Source organism: Rhamphochromis sp. 'chilingali', assembly GCF_963969265.1.
Source record: "Rhamphochromis sp. 'chilingali' genome assembly, chromosome: 5".
NCBI classification, from domain to species: domain Eukaryota; kingdom Metazoa; phylum Chordata; class Actinopteri; order Cichliformes; family Cichlidae; genus Rhamphochromis; species Rhamphochromis sp. 'chilingali'.
The window spans coordinates 13,461,447-13,479,593 of NC_137932.1; the positions used below are offsets into that span (position 1 = coordinate 13,461,447).

The 18,147-nt window shown below is 42.0% G+C and overlaps 1 long non-coding RNA gene across 1 annotated transcript; it reads left to right on the forward strand.

Annotated features, from left to right (window-relative positions):
- Nucleotides 1–5,334: 5,334 nt before the first annotated feature.
- On the forward strand, nt 5,335–6,706 carry LOC308397102. Its single transcript, XR_013971689.1, has 3 exons — nt 5,335–6,120; nt 6,232–6,300; nt 6,515–6,706. It is a non-coding gene; the product is annotated as an uncharacterized lncRNA (long non-coding RNA).
- The last annotated feature ends 11,441 nt before the right edge of the window (nt 6,707–18,147 follow it).

Genomic DNA, 18,147 nt, shown 5'->3' on the forward strand with positions numbered 1-18,147 from the left:
TGGTGGTGGGGGTCAGAAAGAAAAAAAGGGGGGACTTAGAAAAAAGGTTTGCATTCAGAAATAATGAAATGAAAGAGAGAGAAAGAGAAAAGGGGAAGGATGGTGGGAGTGGGGGTGTTCAGAAAGAGAGGTGCAGAGGAGGAGGAGACGCTGAAAGAAAAAAAGAAGAGTCTGATAAAAGAAAATGAGAGTGAAAGGGAACAAAGATAGAAGAGACACAGGTTGGCAGAACGGCTGATTGCAGAGTGTCTGGTTCAAAGATAAATAGAGGGATGCTTTCTTTTTTCATTGAAATAGCTGTTACAGAAACAAGGCCAAGAAAACCTGCTGGATTTTTTTTTAAAGGTATCTTCTGTCCGTCAGTTAAGCAGATCATTCAGATAGTTTCACTGGAAGTGTGTGAGCTTGTCTTGTCATGAAACAAGAAACGAACTTTGTGCATACTTTCATCACAATGGCAGTTAGGCGTCCACCGTTGCTGCTTAGCTGTCAGGATGAGTTTGTACTTGCTCCCACTCTTTGCTTCCTGGTTCCTGCGACAAATATGGTTTTTCCAGCGCTTCGGCGTGCTGTGACGTACCTTTACCAGCACAGAATGGAATGTTCTCCCATGGTCTTTGACACCCTCATAGGTATTTCTCCGAAAGGGTGGCAGAGACTTCCCTATAACATTTTTGGCACAGGTCCATTAACAAAGACAAAAAGAAAGTATCTCTTTGTGTACCACATCCATGCTTGATACTGAAAGTAAAATCACAGCATAAAAACAGTAAGAGGACTGTATTAAATATATATATACACATACTTGAAGGGCAGGTGTGCCCAGGTGTGCTTGTGTAGATAAGCATTTGCATAAAAAGAAAAGCTGTCTACACTGCAGTTAGGTGTTTTCTTTGACTGGTTGCTCTTGTGCAACAGTAATTACAGTTAGGGTTACGGTTACAGTTAAAGTTGCTGACAAAACACAGCAGCCAGCACTTGGGAAATGCAGCTGCTTCATTATCTTTATTTGTGTGCATGGGTTTGTGTACATATAAGCAAAAGTGTTTGTGCTGAAAAGAAATAAAAGATGCATTGCTGATAAGACCGTTTAACCATTAATGCTGAATCGCTTTAACATAAACTCTCATATCATACTGAAACTTAAAGTTTTGAACTTTACATGTGTAAAAGTTTTGAAGAACCCCTCATTCCTTTATATTTTGTTCCCAAGGTGTCAGACCGTTTCAGTCCAATCCATGTACCTGGACATTTTTAAGACAAATGTTGTGTTTGTTAAGCACTCAACATTATGAAAACTATGAATCACTGACCTATCGATCGTTCAAGCAGAAAAGGGACCTAACTCAAGCGATGAAGTAGTGTTGTGTCTATACATAATAGTCAACTGAAATTGTATCTTTAGGCAATTTGCTACTAGCAGCCTAACACCGAAAAACACAATTTGTTTCCATTTCTTTAATTGAATCTACAAAAAATGCCAAAGATACTACAGGATGACAGGCATAAAATAGTGTTTTGCACCAACAATGTGATTCCCAAAGAGCTCTTAACAAAATCATGGCATATGTTTGAGGAAATTGGACAAGTGGAGGACAAAAGAAGAAGAGGCAAGCCTGAAAACCTTTCTATGGCAGATGCACAGTATCTGAAAGTCATGTTACTAAGAAAGAGGACAAATTCGGCAAAGACCTAACACAAGACCTGAGAGATGATTGCCCTTCAGCTGTACTGAAAACCAGTGGGAATGACATGGCTCTGATTTCTTATGACGTGATGAAGTCAAATTTTTTCATCATCAGTAGGTATAGTTGAGGTCAGGAAAACAGTGCAATAATGAGTGGCTATATTCATCTGTTTGTTTGTCAACCCCTGACATGGTTTGCAGCTGCATAGTCAAAATTGATGTAATTATGAATGCAAAAAAGTACCATCAGATTTTGACCCACTGCGCAATATAATATGGAAAGTTTCTGACTGGCAACAGATTCCCTCTTTCACCATGAGAATGATCCCAAACAAACATCCAGTCAGTGGAAACATACCTGGATAGTCATAAGTAGGCCTCCACAGAGCCTGAACCTCAACAAGAGAAAACAGCCAACATCCAAAGAAGAGCTTTGAATGTCATTCAAGAAGCCCGGAGAACTATTCCTGAAGACTACTTAGGGAAATTTCATCAAGGAGAGTCATCTTGGAAGAACTGAACATGATTTATTGAGACAGAGAAATGTATTTTAAGATTAGATGGAATCCCAGCAGTGACAGGACTTAGGACAGGACCTCCTGGAGTCTAGACGCTGGTGATGGTAGTGAAGATGAAGACTGAGGATTGAATAGAGCTCTGGCTGATGTGTCTGAGGTGGAGATGGGGAGGAGGTGGAATGCATAAAAGACAGTCTGAAAGGGAGAATGACAGAGAGCAAATATTTAAACCACGCAAAGCGGAGGCTGATTAGCTCAAAGAAGGCTGGCGAGAAGATGATTGGACTAGAGTTGTGATGTCAGTATTGAGACTGACAGCGTGGGAAGCGGTAGACGTGTAAACAGAAAAGTAGCCGAACACCCAGGAACCCAGACATTCCTTAATGAACTTACACATAAGCTTGATTACAAGAAAGCTGTCTGAATGTCTGCTACATAATGCATTGAGAATAATCACGTAAAAATATAGTCTAGTGCATCAGCTTCATGTTATGACTAGTTATGTGTGTTTGTGTGTATTGTAGTAGAAGCTGTCAGGAAGTCCTCTCATCATTAGGCCCTCTGGCTCGGTTTGGTTCTGTGGTCACGGGTTTCCCCCAGAGACAAACTTCTTCAGTTACCCAAGGACAGCTTTCAGACATAAAAACAATACCACAGCGGGAGAAAGAGAGAGTGAGCATTGAGGGTGGGACTGGAGGTGGTAAATAGTGAATGTTTGAAGCCAGTGGAGAGTGAGTGGGAGAGGAAGAGAGCAGATGGAAGCTGAGTGGTGGTGAGAGATTTTAAGAGCCAGGGATATAGAGCAGAGACAATAGGACAGAAAGGGACAGAGTCATGCAGATGGAGGAAGTCCCCTTATAAAAGGTTTCCTGTCTCACTGAGCTTCCCTACTTCTGATGGCTTTTCACTGTGGCCTGCTTGACACCAATTAAACTTAGTCTGGGACTAAGTGACCCCCACCCACCCACGGTGGACACAGGAGACAGACGGCCATGCACTTTGATGGCTTTGGGCTGCATAAGACGGCTTCCTATGTCAGAACACAAACACACTAAACATGCAGACAGCCACCAGCCAGATATTTTTAGATCTTCTGACACTTAAACTTGCACTGAAAACAGAATTTTTTTTTGTTTACATAAAAACTGAAGAAAAAAAAAACTCTCAAGGAACAATTAAATCACACAATGGATCATGATGAATGAAATATTCAAGTTACCAACAAGAATTGTGTAATATGTTAAGAACCAAATAACACAAGAACAATCAGTGGAAACCAAAATAATCAACCCTTTTCGGACTGGATTTAAAATCATATCAATAATTAACACTTAAAAGTGAAATCTCAGATTGATCCAGCTTGTGTCATAATACAGCCAAGTCCTTCTTATGGCTCCCACGTGCCTGTATGCATTCCTAACATCGTCTGGGCATGTTCCTGATGAGACAGCAGATGGTGTCCTGGGGGATCTTCTCCCAGACCTGGATTAAAGGAATGAATGAGCATTTTGACAGTCTGTGGAGCTCTTTGGGAGCATGACATGCACTAGTCCCAGAGGTTTTCAATTGGAATCAGGTCTGGGGAACATGAGGGCCAGTCAGTGGCATTACAGCCTTTGTTACTGATGGCATAACACTCACTAGAGTCTTTCTTCTCTACTACATGTGCGTAGTATGAACCTGCTCTGATCTGTGAAGAGAACTAGGCACCGGTTCTGCTGTTCACTGATGAATCCCATCCAAGCTGCATGGAGCTGGTCTCTGAGGAGAGGTCCCACTAAAAGGATATCAGGCCCTTATGATACCCTTATGGTCCCTGTTTCTGAATATTTAGTCAGACACACACACGAGTAGTTCTCTTCCTGTTCCTCCTCACAGAAGGGAGCAGATACTGATCCCACTGCTGGGTTGATACCCTTCTACAGCTTGTCAAACTTTATAACACAGCCTATCTTCTGTTATCTTGTCTACACTCTTGAGACTGTGCTGAGAGACACAGCAAACTTTCTTGTGACATCATATAATGATTGTGCCATCCTGTAGAAGCTGAACTACCTGTGATACCTGAATGGGCTGCCATCTCATGCTACCAGTAGTGAAAACAAAAACGAACAAAAAGCAAAACTCTTCCCAGAGGAATAAGGGGAGAGCAACGGTCAGAAGCCACTACATGCAAAACTATTTCCTTTTGGAGAGGTTCTCTTGTTGTTGGCTCTCTAGTGCACTTGTTATCACTGCCATTTGCGCCAAAGCAGGTGAAGTCGAGTTCCAATCACTTATGCTTTCTATCTGGACAAACTGGGTTCCTTGTAGTTTAACTGACTTTGTGTTAAAGTGTGATGGTCATGTGATCAAATTTTTTAGACCAGTATATAAAGTGACAGCAGATGCACATTTTATCATTGACAAATTGATGTTTAAAGTTCTTCTCAGACATTTTAATATTAAACCTTTGGAGCTTGACATGCCAGTGTTTCATTAATCCTGCTCCTCACATACAAGGTCTTAAATAATCAGGCCCCATCTTATCTTAATGACCTTGTAGTACCATATCACCCTATTAGAGCACTTCGCTCTCGCTCTGCAGGCCTACTTGTTGTTCCTAGAGTATTTAAAAGTAGAATGGGAGGGAGAGCCTTCAGTTTTCAGGCCCCTCTTCTGTGGAACCAGCTTCCAGTTTGGATTCGGGAGACAGAAACTATCTCTACTTTCAAGATTAGGCTTAAAACTTTCCTTTTTGCTAAAGCATATAGTTAGGGCTGGACCAGGTGACCCTGAATCCTCCCTTAGTGTTGCTGCAATAGATGTAGGCTGCCGGGGGATTCCCATGATGCATTGAGTTTTTCCTTTCCAGTCACCTTTCTCACTCACTATGTGTTAACAGACCTCTCTGCATTGAATCATATCTGTTATTAACCTCTGTCTCTCTTCCACAGCATCAGATGGCCGCCCCTCCCTGAGCCTGGTTCTGCCAGAGGTTTCTTCCTGTAAAAAGGGAGTTTTTCCTTCCCACTGTCGCCAAAGTGCTTGCTCATAGGGGGTCATATGATTGTTGGGTTTTTCTCTGTATCTATGAAGCGCCTTGAGGCGACTTTTGTTGTGATTTGGCGCTTTGTAAATAAAATTGAATTGAATTGAATTAACATTTGAGGGTTGGTGAGCTGTTGCCACACAGCAATTGGGGGTTTACCACGTGAATTAGCCTTTACGTCTAAAACAAGACCACTCCAATCAGTTTCAGAATATAACCTAACACGCCGATACTCCTGCAGCAGAACAATTGCCAGCTTTGCAATTTGCGATTGAATTCAGGAAAGAATTCTCTATTTGTGAGAGCCTGAAGGACCAGAAGGATTTGGGATAAAGTGTAAAGCATTGCGAAGGAAGATTAGAGAATGGGTGGAGGCCGGGTGAAGGCTGGTTGTAGGCAGGGGTTAGATGAACTGAACACTGGGCCCAAATCCCGGACACAGCATGGCACGCTCCAGGCTTCATCCCGCCCCTCTTCAAAGAACTCTGAAATCTCTCCAGAGCCACTCAGACAAATTACAGTAATAAACAACAAGTCACCCCACCACAACACATACACACCTCCCAGGGGGAAAACTAACAGGCAGGATCCCGTTGCCCTGGCGACTGAACCCTAACCAGCCCGCCCTGCTGCTGCCCGTCTGTTTCCAACTTTGTTTGTTTATTTGTTTACTCAAAGACACCAGAGACAACAGCAGCAAGGAAGGTTATCGTCACAGAGCTTAGACCGAGAGGAACTGGAAAAAAGGGAGAACCTCTAATTACATGTGATTTTGTGGGGCTAGAGTATTTGATTAGGAAAGATAAGCTGGACTCTGAGTGGGCCCTAATGACTGACTGGCCTACGGGAAATCTGGGTGTGCTTTGTTCATTTGTCTTCTTACTGTAAGTCACAAGTATCTATAAAAGCTGTAATTGTATCCTCATTTTACACAGCCTGCATAAAGATTAAAGAAAAACCCTTTGTTCTCTCTCATGTCTGTTTTCAAACAAAAGTCCATCTTGATGCTAAGAGATATCTGAAAGCACCTCGGGTACACACTGACTCATTCCACCTAGCTACTGGTAAGTATTTTCCAAGAGCCCTGTTTTGGAACTGATCAGTGACTCTTATCTGCTTTTGCAATTTGTCAATAAGAGCCTGTTAACTTGTGTTTTGATAGGGGAGGAGGCTAAAACACATTCTGCATGTCATCATTCCCACCCATTTTTGTCAGCAGTAAAACCTTGAAATGTATCAAAAGATAAAGAAATTTGCCACTCATGTACTTGTCCACAGGTAGAAGTCTTTACCATGCCTCCAAGGCCGACAGCACTCAGAAGGTGTGGAATTTGACAGTAACTCACAGCCTTCTACTGTAGCTCACATTCACATGGAAGCGCTAACAGAAAACCTATGAAGGCTCAGGAGAAGAGTGGGCGATCAATCACAGCTCTCTTCTTTTATCTGGTTTAGCTAAGAGGAAAGCCAGATAAACACTCTCTGCTACGATGTCTCCAAGGTCAATCCCCGTGTGACATTTAAGCCTCACTGGAGATCCACCAGACACCCAGGTGACAGAGGGGGAACAAGATGCACAGGCGGAGAAGAAGAGGCAAGGGTGGATAGGCTGAAAGGCGCAGATCTTAAACGTAAATGTTTAAGTTCAGGAGCTGAGAGGGTGTGTACCTCCCAGAGCTTCTCTCGGGCTTATCAATCACTCTGATATCAGACAGTCATGGAAGGAATGTCAACAGCACTAACCTCTAACCCCACGTGTGAAGGCATTACAGTGGAGCGCTGACCCCCAGGCAGCACTGCTCTAATGGAGATTTTATGGATGGTGTTTCACTTTATAGAGACTCAGAGCCTTACAGGGCGGCTCTGGGAGCCAGATGTGTTATATGGACAAAGTGGGTCAATTACTTGAGAATGAAAGAGCACTGGAATGCTTTTCTCAGGTAAAGGCACTAATATGTCAGTTAAATTTTACTCAAAGCAAAGAAGAATACTCACATAAAACAGCAAGTCGGTCTCCCACAAAACACATTTTCATTCGGCTAATTTGCCTGTTGTGTTCACTGTAACAAATTACCGTAAAAATACAGGAAATGTTTAACAGTAATGTGCCGCTGTTTGTGAATATACAGTCAAGTGGGGGGGAAAAGGTTTTCACAGAATACTGTGCAGTCCTGTGAAAAACTAAGTGCAACATTACTGCTTCCACAGGCAGACCGTGCAGTGCACAAAGAAACTCTAAAACACATCTCAGACTTTACTGGAATCATTTAGTAAGTTAAATGTCAAAGTTTATTATGGTAAAATTAGTTTATTTTTAAAACTATGGCATCTATGACTTTTTTTTGTAAAGGTTACCAGGCGAAAGCCTCTTCTCAGTAAACACACAAAGTAGAATTTGCAAAGTTGCATCTGACAAGCCATCTGGCCCAATGTTCTTTGAACAGATGAAAGCCCATAATTCACAGTACTTCATTTGGAGAAAACCAAATTTAACATATGAGCGCAAACACCTCATGAAAAATGTCAAGCACGGTGGTGGTGGGGTGATGATTTGGGTTTGTTTTACAGCCAAATGACCCGGGAACCTTGTAGTCACCGCGAACTCCTCTGCATACCCAAAGAGTCAAATGTGAAGCCATCTGTCTGACAACTAAACTCAGCTGAAATTTACCTCTCTTAAGAGAGCCGTACACACATGAATACCCACAAAAATCAATAGACTTAGGTAATCTTTTAAAGAAGAGAGGGCAATGATTCAACCTCAATGATGCAAAATTCTGATCAAGCCATCCAGGAGGTAAATCGTTTCTTTTTCATGACTGTTTTCAGATATTGCAAATACTGACACATTTTATAAAAAATATTAGCAGCAAGCTACACTACATGATTTGTATAATTTATTATAGTTGTAATGGCTGTATCCGATTTTATATCACACTTTGATTGTTGCGAATGATGTCATTTCCACTGTTTGTTTGACCAAGAACAATGTGAACGTCGGAACGGGCCACAGTGACCGAGTGTCCTGCAGCAATTTATGACATCCCTCGAGTGTTCATCTTCAGGGTCGTTGTTAAATTGTTGAATACAGCAGACTCGCCATAACTATGCTGTGGAAGGAAGTTGAGAAATTAAGGAAGCTGATATGTTGTCTGTCATAGTTTAAGAAAAAATGCTTGTAATCTAATGGAATAATTGCCTTTACAACTTGACTTTTTATATACAACAACAAGCAACATTTTTATACATATACACAAGACAATAATAATAAGAACAATAAGGAAGCTCTGAAAAACTATGAAGGTTATGGTGATAGTGATCAAAGTAATGACGTCAGATGTACTCATTACTGTGAGAACAGCTGTGAAGACGGTGTAGATAAGCGGAGACTAGACTGATCAACGACATTCTGGTCTCATTACTCTTCCATTAGTCAAATTTCAGTTTAACCCATAGGGTGCATTAGACTATTTCCTGGGTCAAGACAAAGGAAAGAGTCTAATGTACATTGTTTCTGTGAAAACACCTGTCCCAGTTCAAATCCCTGAACCATAGAAAAGTGACTAATTCGCTTCATACTGACTTAATTGACAGGAGGTGACGAAAAGCGGGGCGTCTTAATACGACTGTAACAGTATTTCCAGATTATTTTTTGTTTCTGCAGATCTTTTTTCAACAACTTCTTCTTCTGGGTTTTGGGTGACAAAGAATAAGAGAACCAAAAAGCAAGTATGGGATTAAAAAAATGTACATTTTAAATTAATTGTTCCAACTCTGTGTGGAAACACTCTTGGGAAAACAAGAAAGAAACAGAGAGACACAGACAGAAAGTGAAGACAGTGAAAGGAATGATAGTGCAAGACGGAGAGTTAGTGCAAGAGAGCGAGATAAAGGGACAAGAAAAAGGCACAGAGAATGAGAGAGAAGAGAGATCAAATGTCAAGTCCACTGTGGTCCATTTTGCCCGGAGACAGCTGCAGCCACAACTGACAAATCCAGAGGGGCCCCCTTCCTCTATAGGCACCGGGAAAGCACCGGGAATTATCAAGCGTCTCAGCTCTCTCCGCTCCTTAGGGAAGCTTGCTCTCACTGTCTCCCTCCCTGTCTCGCTCTTTAGTTAAAGGAGAAGAGGGTCATGGCCAGTCCCACTTTCAGAGCCTCCACTGATACCCCTGCTCCGCATTAGTTCAGCCAGCTCCCCGGGAATCCTGAAAGAGGGTAAATCCTGAAGATTCAGGGGGCATGGTTCTCTCCCACCCTCCCATGCTTCCTTCTTCTACTTCCATATGTTCTCTCATAATGATTTGTATGCGCGTGTTAAAGGAATGTGGAAGTAACAGGTGGGGGAAAGTGTGAACAGCTGTGATGAACTGTCGTCTGGGGCATGATAATATACCCATGTCATTAAGGCTGGACATTGCTACAGCTTACATCTGTATGCGCGTTTAGGTAGCTTTTAAAACAAGTAGTTCAAAGGAGGCCACAGCTTGGCGATACCCGCTGCGTCTGTTAAATAAGGAGAATAAAATGAAAGTGAAATTAATACAACCTACTGCCAGAGAGAAAGAAAAAAAAGCAGCGGATATTGGTGTATTAAAAAGGGGTAATCGGGTGTGTGTGCTGGGAGGAGGAAGGGGGAGGGAGGAGCAGTAGCTACAAGGGTGAGAAAGGTAGGAGGTTTTGATGTTTGGAAAAGGAGTGCAGCAGGGGAGCACATCATAATGTATCTATTGAAGTTCAGAGCTCTGTGTTGGATACAGTACATCTGTACCCCATTTCCCTCTTTTCCCCCAGCTGTGCACTCTCACGTGTACAGGAACAATGAGACCCAGGACCATAAATTCCCTCATTCTGTCTCTCGCTCCGCATAAGTCTCCCCTAGCATCCATGTTTTGCGCATTTAATCTCTTCCGCTATCCTTTTCCTTCTCTCTTCCGCACCAACAATGACACTCCTATTTTATCCCTTCCTCTCTTTTTGATTTAATGCAGGTGTTGCAAGCTCTTACTGTTAAATTTAACGTCTGCCTCAGATTGCTGAGTTGGCTGCAGCCACTCCTCTCAGGCACAGCTCTGCAAAAAACTTGAATTAATTGATTTCCTCTCAGTAAGAGGGGTCACGTCTTCTGCTCTGGTTCCTGACATCCCTTACTCTTCCCTCCCCTCACACTCCCCATCTCCTCACCGCCTGACTCTCAGTGTACCATTCTCCCCCCAGTCCCTAAACCCCTACGACCACTCTGCAATGCAGGAGAATGGAAGTATCAGTTAGCTCCGTCAGGTCTGCTGGGGTCTGTGTGCGCGGTAAATGAAATATGGTAGCTGTCGCATTAGGAAATCCATTGAAGTTAATGAGGGCCGGTGTTCTGTGCGGAGCCACATCTGCTGCTGGTTAGGCGCCAACAGACCCCCATCCAGACATTACTATTGGGACCGTGGTGGAGATCAGAGGGATGGGGGTTGATACAGATGGGGAAACTGGACCTGGGGTATTGAGTGGTATTGGCCAGCGGTTGGCTTGGGATAGTGGCTGAATGGCTGAGAGGCCGTGACCTCCAGGTTACTTGTCTGGGTGGCTGGATTGAGCATCGAGTAATGGATACTACATTGTTATCAGAGTGATCAGCTGGCTAAGCTGTAGCAAAACCACGGAAATAGCCATTCCACACCCAACATACAATGTCAAGCCCCCCACAGGTGTGACTTTCTCAGAGTATATGATATTTCACTGCCTACAATTATATAAGGTGGGTTGTTACATTGAAGGTTAAGCAATAAAACAACTAAACTGTCTTACATTATTGCTTGGCAATGAGCTGTGAAGCAGCTCTCAGTCATTTGTTACTGTGGGATATTACAGGTTAATGGAGCATAATTTTGACATGGTTGCTCACAACAAAATCTTGAGTCATCCCTTGTTTCTTCACATTTTGCTTCCAAGGAGCCAGACTTTTTAAAATAATTTTTAAGTGGTCTTTAGCTACGGTTTTCCGGGCAATCTGCAGGTCATAGAAGTTTTTCTATGGACAATGAATGGTTTTTCACTCATTTTCAGTCCAGCCCTTGTTCCTGACCATTTCCAAGAAATGTTTTTTTGTTTTTTTAGTTTGTTAAGTTTCTTTATTAAGCTACTAAACACTGACCTGAGCCATTCAAGCTTAAAAGACACCAACTTCATTGGAATGAACCATTGGTATGTCTAGAAAAATTTTATCTAAAATTGTATCTGTAGCTTTGTAGCAGCCTGACAAAAACACATACTTTGTTCGCATTTTTTTAGTTGAATCTGTGAAAAATCTCAAAGATAAGAGTTTGACAGACCTGTTAGCCAAAAACATGTCATATCTCGGTATTGTGTGCCCTTAAAATATCTGAGGAAACGTTAACAAGTGGAGGACAAAAAAAGAACATCTGACACAGGACCTTAATAATGCTGTTCACCCAATTATCATCAGAAATGGTGGCTGTCACAAAGTGATTCTTAAGGAAGGCAAACAGGGAAAAAGATCCAGGTATGCTAAATTACACAAGAACTGGACTGAAAATCAGCAGCCACAGATCTTATAGAGTGATTATAGAGTGAGTAAAACATACCTGGATAGAAAAATACACTATGAGTCATGGACTGGCCTCCCCAGCATTCAGATCTCAGCATTATTAAAGCACTGTAGGATCATCTCAACAAAAAACAGAACAAGTCAGTCTACATCCAAAAAAGAGCTTTAAATCTCCTTCAAGAAACATGCAGAAGTATTCCTGAAGACTACTTGAAGAAATTACAAGAAATGTAGCCATGCTCAGCTGAAGAAAATAAGGCAGTCATAACAAATATTGACTTTCAAGCTTGTTAGAAGACTGCTTTATATACGGTATTTCGATAAATTTTTGTACACGCTTCAATAAAATACCCCACTTATTTTATTTTCATACTTCTTTGTTATTGTTATTGTTTAAAAGATTCTCAAATATGGACTAAACAATGTATTTATCATTCTATTACCCATTTTCCTAGTAAACTATAAAGAAATGTGGGACTTCTTGAGACTTTTGCAGGGACGCTACACAACAATCAAAGTCTTTACCATGAATTTTAGGATTTATCATACAATCACAACGTACAACAGCTGACCTGCACCCTTAGGTGTGTGGCCTAAAAAGAGAGATAATGACAAGCAAACAATAAAGACGAGATAAGTAAACCTAATGTGACAGAGCTGTCCGCTGCTTAAACAGTAGTCACAGAGCTCAAAGAACAGAGTTTTGTCAAGGAGTGACAGACGCGGCAGGGTCAAAAGTTTAATGATAGCGTGTGTGTGAAACATGGTGAATGGGCAGTGTATTGACACGCAGACAAACGGTTCAAAGCTGCCTTGAATGGCCGGTCACAGCTCTTTAAGATCAAACTTTGAGTGCCCGACTGATGGGTTTGGGGTTGCCAGTTCAAACGAGGCCTCGAGACTGTGGAATCTGCTCTTTTCTAGAGGATTTTTTTGTTATCGGGTCAAATATTTGCTAATTAGTTTTACTTTACCTGCTCAAAGATCCAGATGGTAGAGGGTTTACTGTATCAGGTCAAAGAGTATTTGGTTTTCGCTCACAGAGTTGACATTTAACCACTCATTCAGTTCTCCAAATAGTTGAATTAAAAAAAATGCAAATATTGCTTCACAGTGTTATGTTTTTTATCATGAGCAGAGATGAAGAGCATGGAGACCTTTGATGTATTTAATATATATTTACTTACGGCATGTTTTTTACTGCAAAAACACCAATCGAAACACTAGAATCAGACTCTACATACATAAATTGTGTTTTATGTATGCAAATTTGTGATTGATTGATAAAACTGACCTGACATCGCCTAAAGAAAATGACTGAATAGTGATTAAAAAGGGGGTGCATAGTTTATCTCTGGCTATAACAATCAGCAGAAGAATGAAGGTGAAGAAATGGTCTCTTAACCCCTTGTCAAATCACAAAATAACCCACCCATCGTCAGCCATAGCAGGGGGTCAGTACATGCACTGAGGTGTCAGCTCATTTGTCAGCTACAGTTCAGTTCGGGGAGCATCTTCCCTGTGCCATCATCCATCTTTGCGGTGAATTCTGTGTGTGTGTCGGTGGTGTGTGTATGTTTCACGCCATTTGTCAATAGTTCAGAGTGCATCTTCATTCATTCATCTTCAGCAAGCATCTTAAGTGTGCATTCTTTGTGTCCATTAGTGCTCGCCGTGCATAATGGATGAATGGGTTGGGGTCTGTCTTCTTGCCTCAAACTAAATGTACAACTTTCCACAATAGTGTTAAAACAGCCCTTTGATCCGCGAACATCAATGTACACAAACACTAACTGCTCTAGTTTTATATCGGTGGTATCAGCGATATAAGATTGATTTTGATATATGAAATCCTGTCACTGAAAGGGAGGGAAATCGAAAACTTCGATGCCTCTTGAACACCGGTTCCAAGTTTTCCAAAGCATCAGAGTCGTACGCGTCTATGCTTATCAGTTCCTTTATCGGTGCCTGTGGCTGCTGCGATTGCATACTTATTGCAAATCAGCAATGTCATACACGTGTATCATGGTAGTGAGGACAAAGCATTGCTTCACGAAGAAAGATTATAACAGTGCTAATTGCAATGGCTGTAACACGATTATTTCATATGCATACTTGAGCTCCACTGTGCATGATGACATATGTACAAAACTTAACAGCAGAAGGCTCTTTATACATTGAGCTGCCAAATACACGCTCCTACACCTAAAGTCGACTTTTTCTTAGTGTAAAGTCTGTAAAAATGCAGTTAGATCTTAACTTTTATTGCACACTTATACATTTGTTTTATTCAATGGGAAAAATTCCTTTTTTTTTAGAGCTTTTTAGAACTTTGTTGTTGAGAACATTTGTCTTGAGTCTGCTTTAACCTTAGCAAACAGGGTTAGCCATGTTACCTCACAAGACCTTATATAAATCACTTATTTGTTTGTTAACCTTATTGACCCAGGACCTCGCAGTGTAGAGCTTGGCTGGGTTTTGTTCTAAATCCTTTGGTTCCCTCCCACATACAAAAGACCAGCATTAAAGGGATGCTGAAGAAAGAAAGACTCCGTGTCTGTCTTTTAGTCTGTGTTTTCATGTATAATACATTGGCAATGCATGAGAAATTATAAGGTCCAGAATGTCATAATCTAAAGCAGTGTGGTGCGTCTGGGAATCGGTGATTATGTGCCTCGGCAGCTCTCTCTCTCTATTTATATCAACAGCCTTTCAGCTGCTGCTAGATATGAGTGAAAAAAACGGATCTGACTGCTACCCAGTCCTGTGAATCTGTGTTCTGCCTGCATACTTGGCGTTAGATCAAGGTGAATCAGGCATGAGCAAGGGAATGAGCTAAGTAAAGTAAGACTGTGTTGGTGTGTGTGTGTACACTCTCAGCCCTCATTAGTAAACGCCAGCCTTGCGTTCACAGTATGAACACACCATTTCTCCCCTTCCCCTTGCTCTCGGCCCCCTTTAAACTAAATGAGGTTAATAAACTCAAGACTTTACTACCATCACCAACGCCATCCCTCCACCACCTCCTAACTCCTTCTTCCTTCATCTCTACCTCCACCTCTCCCTGCACTCCTGAGCCAGCACTCCTCCACCTCCCTTTTTCCTCCTAAGCCTCCCTCCCTCTTTTATCTCAGCTGAAATGCTTTCTTCCTCTTTTCCTCACCTCTTTTTATTGTCATTGTTGCGAAGCAAAAGCTCTGGGATTTCCTCCCTCTTTTTCCCAGGACAGAGCTGCAATTACAGCTCAGGAGAGAAGAAGACCAGCTGTGCAGGGGGACCGAACTGAGAGCTGCATACAGGTGTAGCAAGAAGACAAAGGGCGCCTCCCAGAGGGAAGGAAGTCAAACTGCTAATATTTCCGCCCCAGTAATTTTTCCTCACTTCAAAGCAGAAGCACGCTTTGAGTCAGCGCTCATGACTGTTTTAAAAAAGTACAAGGGCAGGGTTATCATGACCAGAGAGGAAGAAAACTCGTCATGAGGAATATTATTCTGTTATGACCTGGTTCGCGTCCCCAGCAATAAACCACAAGTGAGTACAAGCTAGCTTTGGCAAGAACAAACAGTAATACCAACAAAATGTAAAGAATGCACCAAAGAGCCTTGGGCGCTCCTTCCTTGGACTGCATGTTGACAGTGACATCCTAAAAGCAGAAAACACTCAAGATATTGCTGAAAAGGGCACACAACCAACCAAGGTCAAACTCAAGACAGCTGCGTCCTGCGTGCATAGACAGGAATGCTGTTCAGGTTGGCAAAAATATCATATGTCAATTCATAAGTGAGTGAATGGCTGTGAAGCATGTATTGTTCATGCTGCTGTTTGAGTTGTTTTCCCTTTCATCTTTATGTTTCTATCCTCAGGACATAAAATCAATGAAGTACAAGTTATACTCCCCGCTTTATTTTCCTGACTTATCATGCCTTCAAAATATTTCGAGTCATGCCAAAAATTATTAGTGTTTTTAAAGAAATGTGTGATTATTTGATATCTGGGGCTGTCTCCAAACAAAAGGTTTAAGTGTTATTTTCAGCTCAGTTCTGGCCACGGTGTTCCTCATATGACTGAGGGGGACTTTAGTCTGCGGTGTGAAGCTGGAAAACTTTCCTCAGTTTTACTGTTGTGGCCCGGAATGAACCAATAGTACGTTTCTTGTGACTCTCATTATTAATCACGACTTCAAGCCGTCACTAGCATTCCAGGACAATATGATCCTTTTGAAGAAATCTTGAGATGTGTTCACGTATGTCCTTAATTTTTTTCCCGGAAAAACCTTAAGCACATACTAAGTATAAAAAATAGCTAGATGTTGGGAGTGTAACTATTGACATTTGCAGAGTGGTCCTCAATAAAGTATTTTCAGCAGCCACTTTGTTAGATAGATCTTTTTAGCAGCACGTTGGACCCTTTCTGCCTTCTGAGCTGCCGTAATTCTTTGTGTCACAGATTCAACAAGCTGCTGGAAACATTCCTCAGGGATCTTGGTTTATGTTGACGTGATAGCATCACACAGTTGCAGCAGATTTGATGGCTTCAGGAATCTTCCAGTCCAACAAAATCTCAAAGCTGCTCTATTGGATTCATATCTGTTGACTATATTCAAGAAACCACTTTGAGATGATTTGAGCAAGTTACCCTGTTAGAAGCAGCCATCAGATGATGGGTAAACTAAAAGGATGGACATGGTCAACAACAACACTCGAGTAGGATGTGGCCTAGTAACAAAGCTCACTAGGAGCCCAAATATCCCCCGCACCGTTTCACCAAGAGTACCTGCTCATATGTTTTTCCAATCTTCTATTGTCCAGTTTTGGTGATCCTGTGTGAACTGCAGCCTTTTTAGTTTCCTGTTCTTAGGCAAATCCAATTTCTGATGCTTTGGTCTTCGGATGCTTTAGCCCATCTGCTTCAAGGCTCAACGTGTTGTGCACTTGAAGCTTTTCTTCATGCCCTAGTTGGAATGAGTAGTTATTTTAGTTACTGTTGCCTTCCTATCAGTTTGAAGCAGTCCAGCCATTTTCCTGTGACCTCTGGCATCAGTGATGCATTTATGCCCTGAGAACTGTTGCTCACGGGATATTTTCTGTTTCAGACCATCCTCTGTAAACCCTAGAGATAATTGTGTGGGAAAATCCCAGGAGATCACAATACACCACAATCAAAGTTTACTTTGAATTTCCTTTCTTTCCCATTCTGTTTGAACTACTCATACTCAGTTTGAACCTCAACATGTTTACATGCCTAAATGCATTGTTAATACTTAATCAGTCATTGCCAGCACAGACAATATTTGTATTAGTGGGATCCAGTCAAAAAGAAAAACGTAATCCCCCGAGATGAGAAATTTTTATATATTTGCCATCTGACAAGTAGTTCCGATGAAACTGATTGGCCACTGAAATTTCTGATTCCATTCTCCTCCTGCGCTGTATCATCATCCTTCTCCTGGCATTAAATGAATAATCCTAAAACTACTGTCCAACACGTTCCATTTGATGGACGCTTTTATCCAAACACTTGTGGGATGAGATACTTGGCCCCAACTGGAAGTGAACCCTTGACCCCAGTAGCACTGCCAGATCCACTCCACACAGGATCACACTATTAAAAAGACTTTGATATGTGCCTGTTCAACTTCAGCTATCAGCTGCTTGCAATGTAATGTTTCCTAACAGCTGTCACACTGTCAGATTGTCTGTGTGTGTGTGTGTGCGTAACAAAGAGAGTGATGGCAGCAAGAGCACATGTGTGTCCCGTGGGACAGTCGGAGAGGAGCAGACGGTTGTGTCGTTTCACTGGAAACATATGGTGAAACTCAAGTGTGTAATTTACCTAGGACTATGGGTGGCCCCAAGGAGCACATACACACATGTGTAAGCACACATGCACACAGTGAGAGGGTGTAATTTACCTGGGGCCTATGGGTGGCCCAGTATCCCATTGCACTTGTCATACACACAGACAGCTCAAACACAGTTCACACACGCTGACAGAGATAGAGAGACTGAAACTAATTTCCCCAGGCCTGCAGACAGGAGAATAAGAAATCACACGATGACAGAGATGTTAAGAGATCAGCACTCTGATCCAGTAGAGTGAGACTGTGCTATATTGGCCCAGTGGAAGACATTACCTCAAAATCTCAATCTGTGGGAGTTGCTGCACACCCTCACATCCTCTCCAATTCATCAACCTGCCTGCTTTTCAAGAGCTATCCCACCTTAGAGAGAAAAAGAGATGAAGGTCATGGGAGTACCAGGGAAAGGGAGGAAGACAGATTAGAAGAGCATGTCCCTCCCTGCATTCCTATAGTGTGGTGTGTGGCACTGTAACTATCATCAGGCCTCCATCCTTT